The following is a 13,122-nucleotide window of genomic DNA, read 5'->3' on the forward strand; positions in this document are numbered from 1 at the left end:
AAATATGCAAAAGAAATGCCATTTGTCTTTTTATTTAAATAATGAAAAGTAGAAAGAAAATGATTTGTTCAAGGTGACCACATTAAGAAGTCAGAGGTCTAATGACACTTTCTCCCCCAATCCACACCACACACACACAAAATCTATCTATCTATCTATCTATCTATCTGTCTGTCTATCATCTACCTATCTATCATCTATCTATCTTTGGGGTCCTGACTGGAAGGAAGGGTTTCAATAGAAAACAAGAGAAACAAGAGATATACATAATGAAGCAATGGAAGCAAAGTGTGGTCCTCTGCCCACCACTGTCTCAGGCCCAAGTGCTTGCTGTAAAGCTAGTGTGCCCTATAAGGTCCTCTGACAAATTATATTACAAATTTTTATCCAGGAGAAAAGCTCTTCCTCTGGGTGCCTGTAGAGCTTCAGACTCCTCTCAGAAGAAGGTTCCTGGGGAATTCCAATTTTTTGGATTCCTTTCTTTCAATAGCCTCCTAGCCAAAGAAAGTAGTATATCTGTCTGTTTAAAATGTATTCTTTTCTCCCAGATAGGCTAGTCACATTTCCCTATTCTTTGCTTTAACACCTCGGTGAAACTTGCCTGCATTGGAACCAGATATAATAAACAGAATACGAGTAGGAACCAAGGTTACAATGCAGTCAGTCAGGGTCCAGTACTGTGGGTAAGAGCCATCTCTCCACATCCTCTCAGCTTTGCTTTGATTTTGGAAGGGCTGGGTCTCTCCATAATGCATAGGCTGCTCTTTACTTAAAATCCTCTTGCTTCAGATTCCTACATGCTGAAAATATAGAAATCGCTCATTTGTAACTTGTATAGACACTAAAAGTTTACTCTACCAATGCTGTTAGTCGGCGTGTTGCTTCTTCAATTGGGACTACCAGCCAGACCTATCTTCTTTAGAGTGTCCTTCTTGTTACAACTTTCAAAAAACTAGAAAGTCAATTAGTTTTCATTACAGAAAGCTGATATGTCTAGGAGCAGAAATATTCCAGTAGATCAAACACCTCTAGACTCTCTGTCTGGTGTACTGACTTGTCTGAGTCATAGCTCTGGCTAGGTTTCGGACCTAATCTTTGGTGGGCCTAATCTTTGCTCTGCAGCTTAATAGCTTGGCTGATTTACTCAGACTCGGAACCTTGGATTTATCCTATACCAATCTAACTACCACACTGTTGTAGCATTCTTTGAGGTTTACTGAGATGTGAGTTAAACTCTCAGGATAGTTCTTAAACAGATACCGTACTCAGTCAGGGTTACCACCATTCTTATGAATGCTGTTGAAATGTTAGTGTTGTCCCAAGTAACATCTGCTTTCACAAGTTACATAGTCCATTCAGATAATATGCAATGCCTTTTCATTGTATTGAGATTGCCTAAATATCACAATTCATTTAAATAAGACTAGAAATTTCAGAGAGGTTAATTCAATCTGACAACAACATCATAAAAAGCGAAGTGTCTTTTTTTTTTTTTTACTTTTTTGAGACAGGGTTTCTCTGTGTTGCTTTGGCTGTCCTGGACTCACTTTGTAGACCAGACTGGCCTCAGACTCACAGCGATCTGCCTGCCTCTGCCTCCCGAGTGCTGGGATTAAAGGCGTGTGCCACCACGCCCCGCTTAACACCTGTTTGATTACTATTGGAAAGTGTTTGTATTAACACTTTAATAATATTGCAAAACAGGCATAATTAAGCCCAGAAATCATCTAACCCTTAATAGTTGGCCTGAACTTTGATGTAAGTTAGAGAGTTAGGTGACGTGACCAAGCTCCAATAATCCTGGAAGCTCTTGGTGAGAGAAGAGTTATTGGGTCCATGCGCTGTGGTATGAAAACAAACAGTCCAAAACATCCTAGGGAGTGGGAGTGGATAAAGAGGAGTCATAAGATGCACATCCTCAAATATCCTATTTAAAAATAGGTATCCATTGTGAGTAAAACAAACTGAGGTCCCAGTGTGTGTATGGCTGCATTTTAATGAACACACAATGCTGCAAATGCAGAAAGAAAATAACTTTAGCCTGAAAAGCATCATTCATCTCTAATTTCTGGAAATTTTTCTCTATGTGCACCTACATACACATTCATGTGTGGGTGCACCTGTGGATGCAAGTGTGTACAAATGAACATGAAAGTGTGAGCTCAGCCTCAGGTATGATTCCTCACAACACTCTCTCTCCCTTGTTTTTGAGTCAAGGTCTCTCACTGGCCTGACACTCACTCATTCTGTTAGGTTGACTGGGCCTGAGTCCTAGGGATCCTCCTATGTCTACCCTCCCAGGTCAGAAATTCCAAAAGAGTACCATTGCTCCTGAGGATTTTACATGAGTTCTGAGTGTTAGACTCAGTCCTCCATGCTCACACAATAAGCACTTGAGCAATTAAGCTATATCCCTGGCCCCAATATTCCTTCATTTTAACCTGAAATGTTGTTGAAGCCCAAGCTAATAGGTGAGTCAAGCAAGAAAAGCCTTTGTATTACATACAGAATAGCTGACCTTTAGAAAGCCTGTGCAAAATTAAGGAGCCAAGAAAAACATGGTCCTACCCTGGGAAACTAAGGCAGCTGCAGGACCAGGAACTGGTTGGCATTTCAGTCCTAGAAATTTGTAGTCTCTTGGCTTGAAGAACAAAGAGTCCATTGCTTATTAAATGACAATGTGCAAGGACATCTGCTCAATATCTTCTCTGCTACCAACAAATGCCAGCCAGCAGCATCTTGCAAACCTCTGTGTTCTAAATAGCATCATTTATTTCTTATATATTCTTAATGATTTTCTTCATTGAAACTGATTCCAAGCAGGGTATTAATCTTGAAGCAAAATGGAAATAGGATGGATCATTAAGTGATTAGCATTATTACAATTGTAAGATGAAAAATAAAACCAAAAATAATCTCTACTCTGTTCCTGTTGTCAGTCCTCCTGAGTGCTGACTTTCAGAGGCAAGGCTCGCAGACCCACCACAGACATGAGCACATCGTGATCAATAACAATTGCACAGCAGCAGACTCACAATTCCTCTTGTCTCTTCTAGAACTTCCTCTCACACAAAAGATTTATTTTAGGTGTGAAATATTTTACAGCTTTCTGCATGACTTCATCTATGTTTCAAACAGTGTATGATTTAGCATAAAATTATGATTAGTAGGAGTGAAGGAAGACAGTGGATTGTTTTGGAGATAAGACTTAGGAAACAGAGAAATTCAAGACAAGAAGAAATAACTCAGCATAAGTCTCTGCTTCCTTTCAAATCTTTAAGAAAGATCCCTTTCTTCTGATTTTGTTTGTTTCTGTTGCCAGTGTCATCAATAGAACCCAGGCCCTGGTGACTGCTAGGCAGGTGCTCTCCCACTGAAATATATCTCCAACCCCTTTATTTATATTCTTGAGGACACAGTTAGCCACTTGTAACCCAGTTACAAGAAAAAAAAACATATAGACTATAAAACCAGAATAAGAGAATCAGAAATAAAAATTTAAAGAACATTCTCTAAGACATTCAATACCTCACCCATCAGCCAATTCATTAGACATCTATTTATATCATCCTCCCTTATCTCATTTAACTTTTGTCTTTCATTTCAGCTTGTCTTTCTTAAAATCAATGTGGCGAGATGGTAATAGCAGATTCCTTTCCCTGCAGGAAGAATTGTACATCTTGTGCCAGTCTCCCTCCACTCCCCAGTGCCTCCCAATAGGGTAAAATTTATGATGAGTGAAATCACATCCTCGATGAGATTCACTCTTAGAGGTCACCTACTATACATTTTTATTCTTCAACTAGAGAAATAAATGCAGAGTTTCACTGAGTTATCTTTTTACTCTGAGTTATGGAAGTTGTTGGTTTTAAAGGTGGCATCTTCAGGCTCTGGTTACACTAGGAACATAATTTCCTACCGTCACCATGGTCATTTCCAGGTAGACATGGTATTTGGATTTTGATAGCTAGGGGGGAAATACTGGAGATATCAAGTTGATCCTATTATAAATTTCTTGAAATTCTGTTGTATTAAAAAGGTGGTTATGGAGTAAAATCAAAGAAGCATGCATTCATTGTTTAGATAAATCATGAAATACTAAATGTGTTTAGTTTGAGGGGGAGCTCCAGTTAAAAATTTTGTAGGTGTCAGATTGCTTTGTCCATGATTTTTGAGTCCCTAGCTCTCTTGTAAATTCCTTATTTTCTCCAAAATCTCCAATTTCTTCTGAAATGTATGTTGGGGTCATAATTTTGGGTAGTGCTGCCAGTAGCTGCTTACTAATGGATTTTGAGTCAAGATGAGAAATCTTCCCCTCCACCAGTTATTAGTGTAGTGACCTTGTGTTGGCACCCAACTCATTTATGGAAGAAACATAGCTGGAGGACATAATTCTTCAGGAAGTAATGAGGGACCAAAAAAGTGAGCTCAATGCCAGCATATGGTTAGAATTGGGTGTCTGTGCTGAGAATCCTCCTTGATGGATGTGCTGTAGTTTAGAATGGTGCAGAAAGGAGGCCATCAGTGCAGTACAAAAGTTTCCATAGAAGGAAGCCATTGTCCTGTCTACCCAGTTCACTAATTCTGTTGTTTTAGAGGTTAGTTATACACTTTTATCTTATTTATTCCCTCATTCCATAGAACTAAAAGTCAATTAACAATCATTTCTACAAACAAGCTGATAAGGAAATGTAGTGAAACATGGGGTTTGCCCACACAAATAGTTAAAAATTTGAGAAGAAATTGTAAGTATCATATATGAACAAACTTAACTATCAAACCCTATTAAGCAGAAGGACTAGTGATGGCTGATCTTGGTAATCAACTGGACACACTGAGAAAAGGGAACTTCCTTCGAAGAAGTGCCTGCATCCGATTGACCTGTGGACATGTCTATAGAGCTTTTTCTTGATGAATGTCAATTGACATAGGAGGGCCCAGTCAATAAGAAAGGTAATTGAATGTGAGTCTGGGAGAAACAGAAAGCCACATTGCTCTGTGCTCTCTGATTCAGTTCTGACTTGAGCTCCTGCTCCGACTTCCCTCCATGATGGACTCTAACCTGTAAGGGGAAATAAATGCTTTCCTCTCACAAGTGGCTTTTGGTCCCAGTGTTTATCACAGTGTCCAGAACAAAAGTAGGACAGAACCACAAAGTTTGTAGCTCTTGGGGAACTGATGGTCTCCAGACTATGGATGGCTCTGAGAATAGCCCCACGTGATATAGTAGGTATGGTTATCATGACAAGGGCCACACTGCGGGAACCACATTTGAGGTCTGAGTGGGTGGTCCCATTTTTCTAGGGTCATCACAGAGCATTTATGTAAATTATGTAAATAGAGATGTTTTTTCTCATAGTGAATTGAGGGTTTGGGGGTACTGTGTGTGGATGGTAAAGAGCAGAGGGGTTAAGAATCAGAAGACTTGGGTTTGAGATCTAGCTTTGATTCACTCTAGATGTCTAAATCTGACAAATTCACTGAACCGCCATTAATTTCTGTTCATTTATCTGTAGACAAGGGAAAACTGTTATTCCTTATATAGGGAATAAGAAATAATACACAACATAAAATTTTGCCTTTTTGCCTGGCACAGTGGGAACTTGGTCGATGAATATTTTTCCCTTTCTCCCTCTTGTGGGAATTTAATTATCAAATATGTATGAACACTTTATATATGATATGATGCATGACACTGGTGTTTGAAATAATTATCAGCTTGGGTTTTATATTGATCTGAAAAACAACTTTTCATGAGTCATTTATTTTAGTTTCATGTACTAAGTACTCTGAAGAGTGAAGAGATAGTGCAGGGTCTGGAGTCTCCACAGCCAACAGTCCAGTCTAATCCAAGCAGCATTGAATCTAGTGGACACATAAAGAAAGCCATTTGATTCTCTGGTCCTTTCTGTGTTTCATCTCCAGGTTCCACCATGCTATATGCACCAGGGAGAATGAAATGACTAACTTAGTCTTTAGAATATCAACAATATGCTGCAAAGCTTTGTATTTCCTTCTATGTTATGTAATTTGTAGTGCTGGGGAATCTAAGCCTGGGTTTCACATATGGTAAGTAAATACTCCATAACTGAAGTATACCCAAAGCAGAGGCATCCTTGTGTTAGAGGATCAACTGGCAATGGGAATTTTAAATTTATTTATTTATATTTTGGCATATACATTTATATTATTACATATAAGTAGAAAATTATATACAGCATGAACTATGAAACAATTGGGGATCATATGAATGCTACATTGAAGGTATTTTGGTTAATTGCATTGGGCTGAAATACTTATGGTTGTAATGATGATAAAATTTGTTGACTAGAACAGACTTTTGTCTACTCAGCCAGTCTCTACAGGGTAAGAAAACCTGCCCTATACATGAGTGGCTAAGAGTTACTTTTTTTGGGAGGAAGATTGACAGGTCTGTCATCTGTTTCCAGCTGAACACCAGAGGGTACTTCACGCCATTATTTTATCCATTAGGACAGAATAATGTCCTGTTTTATCATTAAGCACATTCATTGCACTCAGGAATATAAAGCTGGAGGATCATGATTTTCAGGACATCCTTGTCTATATACTAAGAACCTGTCTCCAACAAACAGACAAACAAATGTGACAGGGCTCAAGAAGAGTCCACAGTTGAATTTGTTCAAGTGAAAAACATGGATCTGCTATTCAGACTTCTATTATTTTATTTTATTTTATTTTATTTTTTAGCTAGGCTGCTGGTAAAGAAGGCAGGTTGTTATATATGGTGGTTGTTGTTGCTGCTGCTGCTGCTGCTGCTGCTGCTGCTGCTGCTGTTTGCAGGTAGCGAGGGCATCAAAGATCTGCATTCTTCAGCGTTCATGCTGCTCTCTTACCTTCTCTCCACGCCTCCATGTTCTTTTCTGTGAAGAGCATGCTCTAGTCACTGCATGTTGGGTACAAATCAGGTAACAAGAAGCCACTGGTGAAGTCATTAGCGATGGCTTTTATGTGGGATGGGTAGCATGGAACTCATTTGGTTGATAATGTGGAGAAGGGAACATGAGATGACAATATTTTAAAAAGCAAAGCTAAATCCAGTGATAACATAACCTTCCATTTATAGGCCTCTATTTGGCTTCACATGCATTATTTTTCCACCTCACTTCTTGAGAAATAGGTTAACTAGAAAATAGCATTGTCCCATTTTTAAAAGCAGAAGTTTGCAGTAGATTAGGGGACCTAGAAACCTTGTGAGAATTGGGAAATGGAATCTCAGTCAGTACGAAGAGAAACTTCTCCTTAGAGTATGAAAGAGAAACCCTTAACTTTCCAGGCCAAGAAAGGAAAGAAAAGAAAAGAAAAGAAAAGAAAAGAAAAGGGAAAGGGAAAGGGAAAGGGAAAGGGAAAGGGGAAAAGGAATAATTTCAGTTTGCTTATCTGAAATTCAAGAAACCAATCAGGAAGTTGTTTTACACCCTGGGTTCTGGTGCCAGAAAGACATGGATCAAATTTTCTCCTAGATCTTTTTAGATTTATGGCCTCAAGCAAATGAGCTAGTCGACTTTGGTTTCTTTCCTTTCTTTCTCCATTTCTCCTCCACCTCACCCACACCTCTCTCCTTTCTGGTTTCCTTTTCCACCTCCCCTTTCCCTTACTCCATCTTGCCCTCCCTTCCTGTCCCCTCTGCCACTCCCCTCCCCTTCCTTTGCTCTGTCTTTCCTTCCTGCCTCCTGCCTCCCCATCCTGCCCTTCTCTACTCTTCTGTTCCTTTTTCAGTAGTAAAATATCATTTATTTTTAATACTACAAAAAATTAAGGGCATCAAGTATGATTAGCACTGATTCATGATGCTACCTCATCAGGGGCTTAATGCTTCTCTTACTACTATTATTGCTCTTTTGTTATTCTTGTAGCCTCAATTCTTATTTTGAGTCAAATATGCGATCTGAAACATACCATTTTTCCCTGTTACCCTACTTGTAAAATTAAGAATAAAGACAAACATTCCTTGTCTCCACTTTAAAATCCTCTTGTTTCCCCACCTGTACATTACAAATAGTTGTTCCTCTTTCATAGTAATAAGCAGTGATTCAATAAGCTAATTTATTTATTTATTTACTCTTACAAAGCTTTATTGAAGCATGTATGTCAAGAAGACAGAAAAAAATTCAGTGTTTTGAAAAAAATAGTAACAAAATGGTACCCAAAATATTGGACGCCACAGTCTGTTCTCGTGCCTCTGCCAAGAACAAATGGTAACTTCTGCTGATGGGTGACAGGAACCTGTACCAATGGGTACATCCATGGCATCACTATGGAAACCAAATTGAGTTTAAGACTGGTTCATTCATGCTAATCTAAAGAATGTTATATGAAGTGAGTTCCACCCCTTAATGAATTGTTAGCCATCCGTTTCTGAAGGAGCAGAAGCTAGATATGGCTGATTGGTGGCTTTGGAAGATGGTAATTGTAGGCTCAAAGTAATTCCTTCTACTGGGAATGGAAACCTGAGAATATGCAGAAACGTGAGGACCCAGCCCAGAAAATTGTGGGAATAAGAAGGAAGAGAAAATCTTACATTCAAAAGAGAAAAAGAGTACAATTTTGGAAAAAGAGAAAAGATTTATCTTTTCAACCATTCTTTTTTCCATTTAAGGCAGTTTATTAATAGAGGATGTGCTGAAAAGCTAACACAAAACATAACCAGTTTTGTTATAAATCATTGGCATCTCAGTCCTGGGGTCTTATTTCATCCCTGACAGAATGCATGGATGTTAATCCCAAATATGCTACTTTCCTGGCTGGAGTCAAACTATCATTGAGCTGAGGCTCACCCTGCTGGTAGCCTCTCCATTGCGTGTAGTTAGCTAACAGGGTATCTAGTAGCAGCCAGTGAGAGCCAGCTATTAGGTAACTTGAGGTTCAAAGGTTTTAAACTTTCACTGATTTTGTCTCTCTGCTGTCTTTGTCTCTCTTTTGTCTCTGTCTCTGTCTCTCTCTTTCTCCATCCCCCTCTTTCTATCTCTCATTTTAAAGACTATGCCTTTGTGAGTGCTTACTCAGGAATCTCATCCTGAAAGACTGAGAGGGCTGTCAAGATGCCAAACCCTAACATCTGCCTATATACTACACTTGTCATATTTTGGCTCCTCCTTACCTTGACCCATTAACATTGTGCAGGTTTTTTACATTGATAGTTTTACTGTTTGTGGCATGGAGTCTGGTTGAGGAAATAGTTAGCTTTTCTGTTCTCAGTTGTTGCTTCTTGAAGTTTTAGAAATGGACCTGGATTCAGTCTTTGACCGTGTCTACCCTGCACTCACATGGGGGCATGAGCTCCACAGTACCCACTGTAATGCTCAGACACTGTACTCCCTACTAATAACTGTTTGGTGAGATGTCTTCTCTGTAGGTGGTCTGAAACAACCTGCTTACTTATATGAGAAATGTTTCACAGAACACGGCAATTAGCAACATCCAGAAGTGAGATGAGAACGCTTTGAGAAAATGCCTCCATAGAGCAGACTGTAGGCATGCACGTAAGGCATTTTCTTAATTAGTGACCGATGTGGGAGGACCCAGCCTATTGTGAGTAGAGCCACACCTGGGTTGGTGGTCTTGATTACTATAAGAAAGGCTGGATAAGGCATTAAGACCAAGCCATTAAGCAGCATTCCTCCATGACCTCTGCATCAACTCCTGCCTCCAGGTTCTTGCCCCGCTTCAGTGCCTGTCCTGACTTCCTTCAGTGATGAACAGGGATGTGGAAATGTAAGCCAAATGAACCCTTTCCTCCCCCAAGTTGCCTTGGCGGTGATGTTTTACAACAGCGGTGATAACCCTAAGACTACCATGAACTCTGCAGGGTGCCCGCCGTATGCTGACTTCCTTATTAAAGCGATTCTCTTAAGGACAAGCCCAGAAGCTTATCTTTTACCTACGAAACCAAAGTAGCCACTGTGTTTTTGTTTTGTATTTATGGTTTTTTGAGACAGGGTTTCTCAGTGTAGCCTTGACTGTCCTGGACTCACTTTGTAGACGAGGCTGGCCTTGAACTCACAGCGATGCCCCTGCCTCTGCCTCCCTAGTGCGAGTGCTGGGATTAAAGGCGTGCGCCACCACGCCCGGCTTTTTTTGTTTTTGTTTCTGTTTTGTTTCAAAGTAGCCACTGTGAATCTCAGAATCCTTGTGTAGGTTGTGAAACACAGAGACAGAGAGGAAGCTGGGGTGCATGAATAACTTCGTAATTTTAGCAGTGTTCTCTCCACCTGCTTCTTGCTTCTTTGTGATTGGCTTCATTTGTTCCTGCTGACAACCTGCTTTCTCCACAGGGAGGAGAATGTAAGGGAAAGGGGAAACCACTCGCCCTTTACTATTTGGGTCACCAGGAAAGGCTACATTTCTTAGTCCTTCAAAGTTTCAAAAATGCCTGCATAGATTTACATAAACACCAGCCTCAAAGCCTCTGATGAAAAGGAAATTATTTGTCTCCGGATTTGTCATGAGTCTTTTCCCAGTGAATGGAAGTAAGCATGTGGAAAGGAAGGCTGGGGTGGGATTAACAAACGGGTTCAATTAAAGAAGATATCTACTACAAAACCAGGGTGGGTATGTGGGGCAGTGGAGAAGAAACAGAGACAGAACCATCAAAGCAACCAGGGAACTGATTTCTAAAACTCAAAAACCCAACAAGATTAATCTAAGTCTGGCTTCTGACCCTCGCAAAAGTCAACAGGGAAACAGAAGAGCAAGTGTTATGTGAGTAACTCAGATATTTGCACGGGGGCAGTTGAGTATCTTCAAAGTGTTTAGTAAAACTTATATATTAATGCTTTTGGGGGGGCTCTTATCTGTACTTTATAGTTACATTGAATCAGTACATCCTAAATTGGGCTGAGAGCTAAACTAATGGAAGGGAACATATCTTTGGGCAAAGCCACTGTTTGATACACAGCACAACACAACTAATAATATAATAAAATTCATGTGCTCTTCTCTATATACAACTCATACAGAGAAATACAGAGAAGTATATAATCTCTGTTGATTTTTAAATATAGAATCCTGTTGCAAAGATCAAATTTACATATGGGAGATGGAAAATAGCACAAACAGAAAGTTATAGATAGCACTGCATAGGAAATGGGATCCTAAATTTATTCATATAACATAAGATGTAACCTATAAGATAGAATAAAGATTAAATAAAATCCCCAGATCAATTCAATTCAAATGCAATGATCACTGCTATGCTTGATAGCAAAGACGAGCTGTGATATACAGTCAGTTGTCAACTTAAAGATAGGAGATACAGATCTTTTTGTGGATTATAGGAACAAAATCAAAAGTATAGGTGAGTCATCATCAAACTAGAAATATAATGTAGCATAATATATATTGATATATATAATAGATGATAGATTGGTGGATGATAGATACTTCATCGGATTGCTTTCAATATCTAATCTGCAATACCCTGAGACTTCTTTTCTTCCAAAGCGGTCTTTGCTTTGCCTGATGCTCTAGCAGAGAATTTTAGATGCTTTGTGATAGATGCAAAGTGCTCGGATTCAGTAGCTGCTCAGCAGGAAAACTGTGAATTTTGATATCCCAGAAAACAACATTTACATTTTAGTTCTCCTTTTTCCTGAACTTCAATTTTCTCATCTTTACATTGGTATAGTGATATTAATATATTGTCGGTATAGTTTTCTGGCAATTAAATGAGAATGTGTTCTCTGTATTCACACACACACACACACACACACACACACACACACACACACACACACTAGTGACATTGTTATTACTACAAACTAGCATAGCTCTGCAATTTCTGAAGTCTAAATAGATTAGTAACCATCATATATGTATGAATGTGTATTCGTAGTAGTCTAGCATTAGGAACATTTGGGAATATTTAGCATTAATCCTGAAATGTAGTTTCTAAGGTGAATGCAAATTCATATCCTCATTTAATCTTTAACACTTTCACACATGATCAGTGTTACTTCCATTCCACAGAGGTAAATGATCGAGAAGTTCTGACCACAGGGCTACAACCCTAAGAAGTCGGCCAGACCCCAAAGCATTTATTTGAGAAGTTGCTACGGCAACTTTGAGCCCATGTGTTCTGATGCAAAAGCTGTTCCCCATATCAAAAATTCTCTTTATACAAAATATTTTTAGGTTTGGATATATGTGGTCTACCTTTCTTCAAAGTTTCTATTCACCTACAAGGTACTTATTGATAATTAATAATGTACCATGAATATCCAGTTGACGTCTATGTAAATATGTATGTTTATGTTTGAACATATCAAGTTTACGTTCATTATTTCTGGTCTTTGAGTTAAGAAATGGAATTTTACCATATAAAATCTACTAGAATGAGGTTAGGCTTTTGATTAGGATTCCAGTGGCACAGACTGACATTAAAATGCCGTTAACTCTGTTGACTCCAGAATGCACAGCTAATGAAATGTCCCCAAAGTTGAGAACTTGCCCAGCCACTGCATTGTATAGGACTGCTCTCAGTTACTCAAGATGAGAGTATGTCCGCCTATCTAAATGAAATCTGTAATTCGGGATGGAGATTAAAGGTCCTTTGGGGGAATGGAGGAAAGATTGATGTGAAAATTCTAGAAACATGAAAATAAAAATAGATCTACTCAATATTCATGAAGTCAGATTGGTGAGGCAAATAGATTGCCAGCTCTCATTTTCTAATGCTTAGGCCTGTGGCATTCCTGCATCAGTCTTCCATAGGTTTCCATTCAACTTTGAAAGGAATTACTGGAAACTGTACTAATAGTTTTTTTTTTTTAAGGAAGCTTACCCTATATAAATTGTCCTCTCCAATTTTTAAACATTGTCTAATGTTCACAATTGTAGGTACATAAATGTAAACAGATGATATAAATGTATTAAATAAATATTTGTAAATGAACCTTTACTGCATCAGGTAAGCATTCTGTTATGCACTGGTTTAAAGAGCAGCTGATATTTGATTGCGCTTACTTGAGAGAAAAATTACATTTCTTCAGCAAGCTCATTTTATAAGGAAATGGCACATGTTTTAACATGAACCAATTCAATTGAAATCCTTACCTCTTATGCAGCACAAACCCTATGTTTTTG

At 38.9% G+C, this 13,122-nt stretch overlaps 1 protein-coding gene across 30 annotated transcripts in view; it reads left to right on the top strand.

Annotated features, from left to right (window-relative positions):
• DLG2 (discs large MAGUK scaffold protein 2) overlaps positions 1-13,122 on the top strand; it is a gene marked incomplete at its 3' end in the record, with an annotated part of 1,901,401 nt that overhangs the window by 1,216,345 nt on the left and 671,934 nt on the right. The gene's annotated exons all lie outside the window — the stretch shown is intronic.

Source organism: Acomys minous (genome assembly GCF_964271855.1).
Source record: "Acomys minous genome assembly, chromosome: 2".
NCBI lineage: Eukaryota > Metazoa > Chordata > Mammalia > Rodentia > Muridae > Acomys > Acomys minous.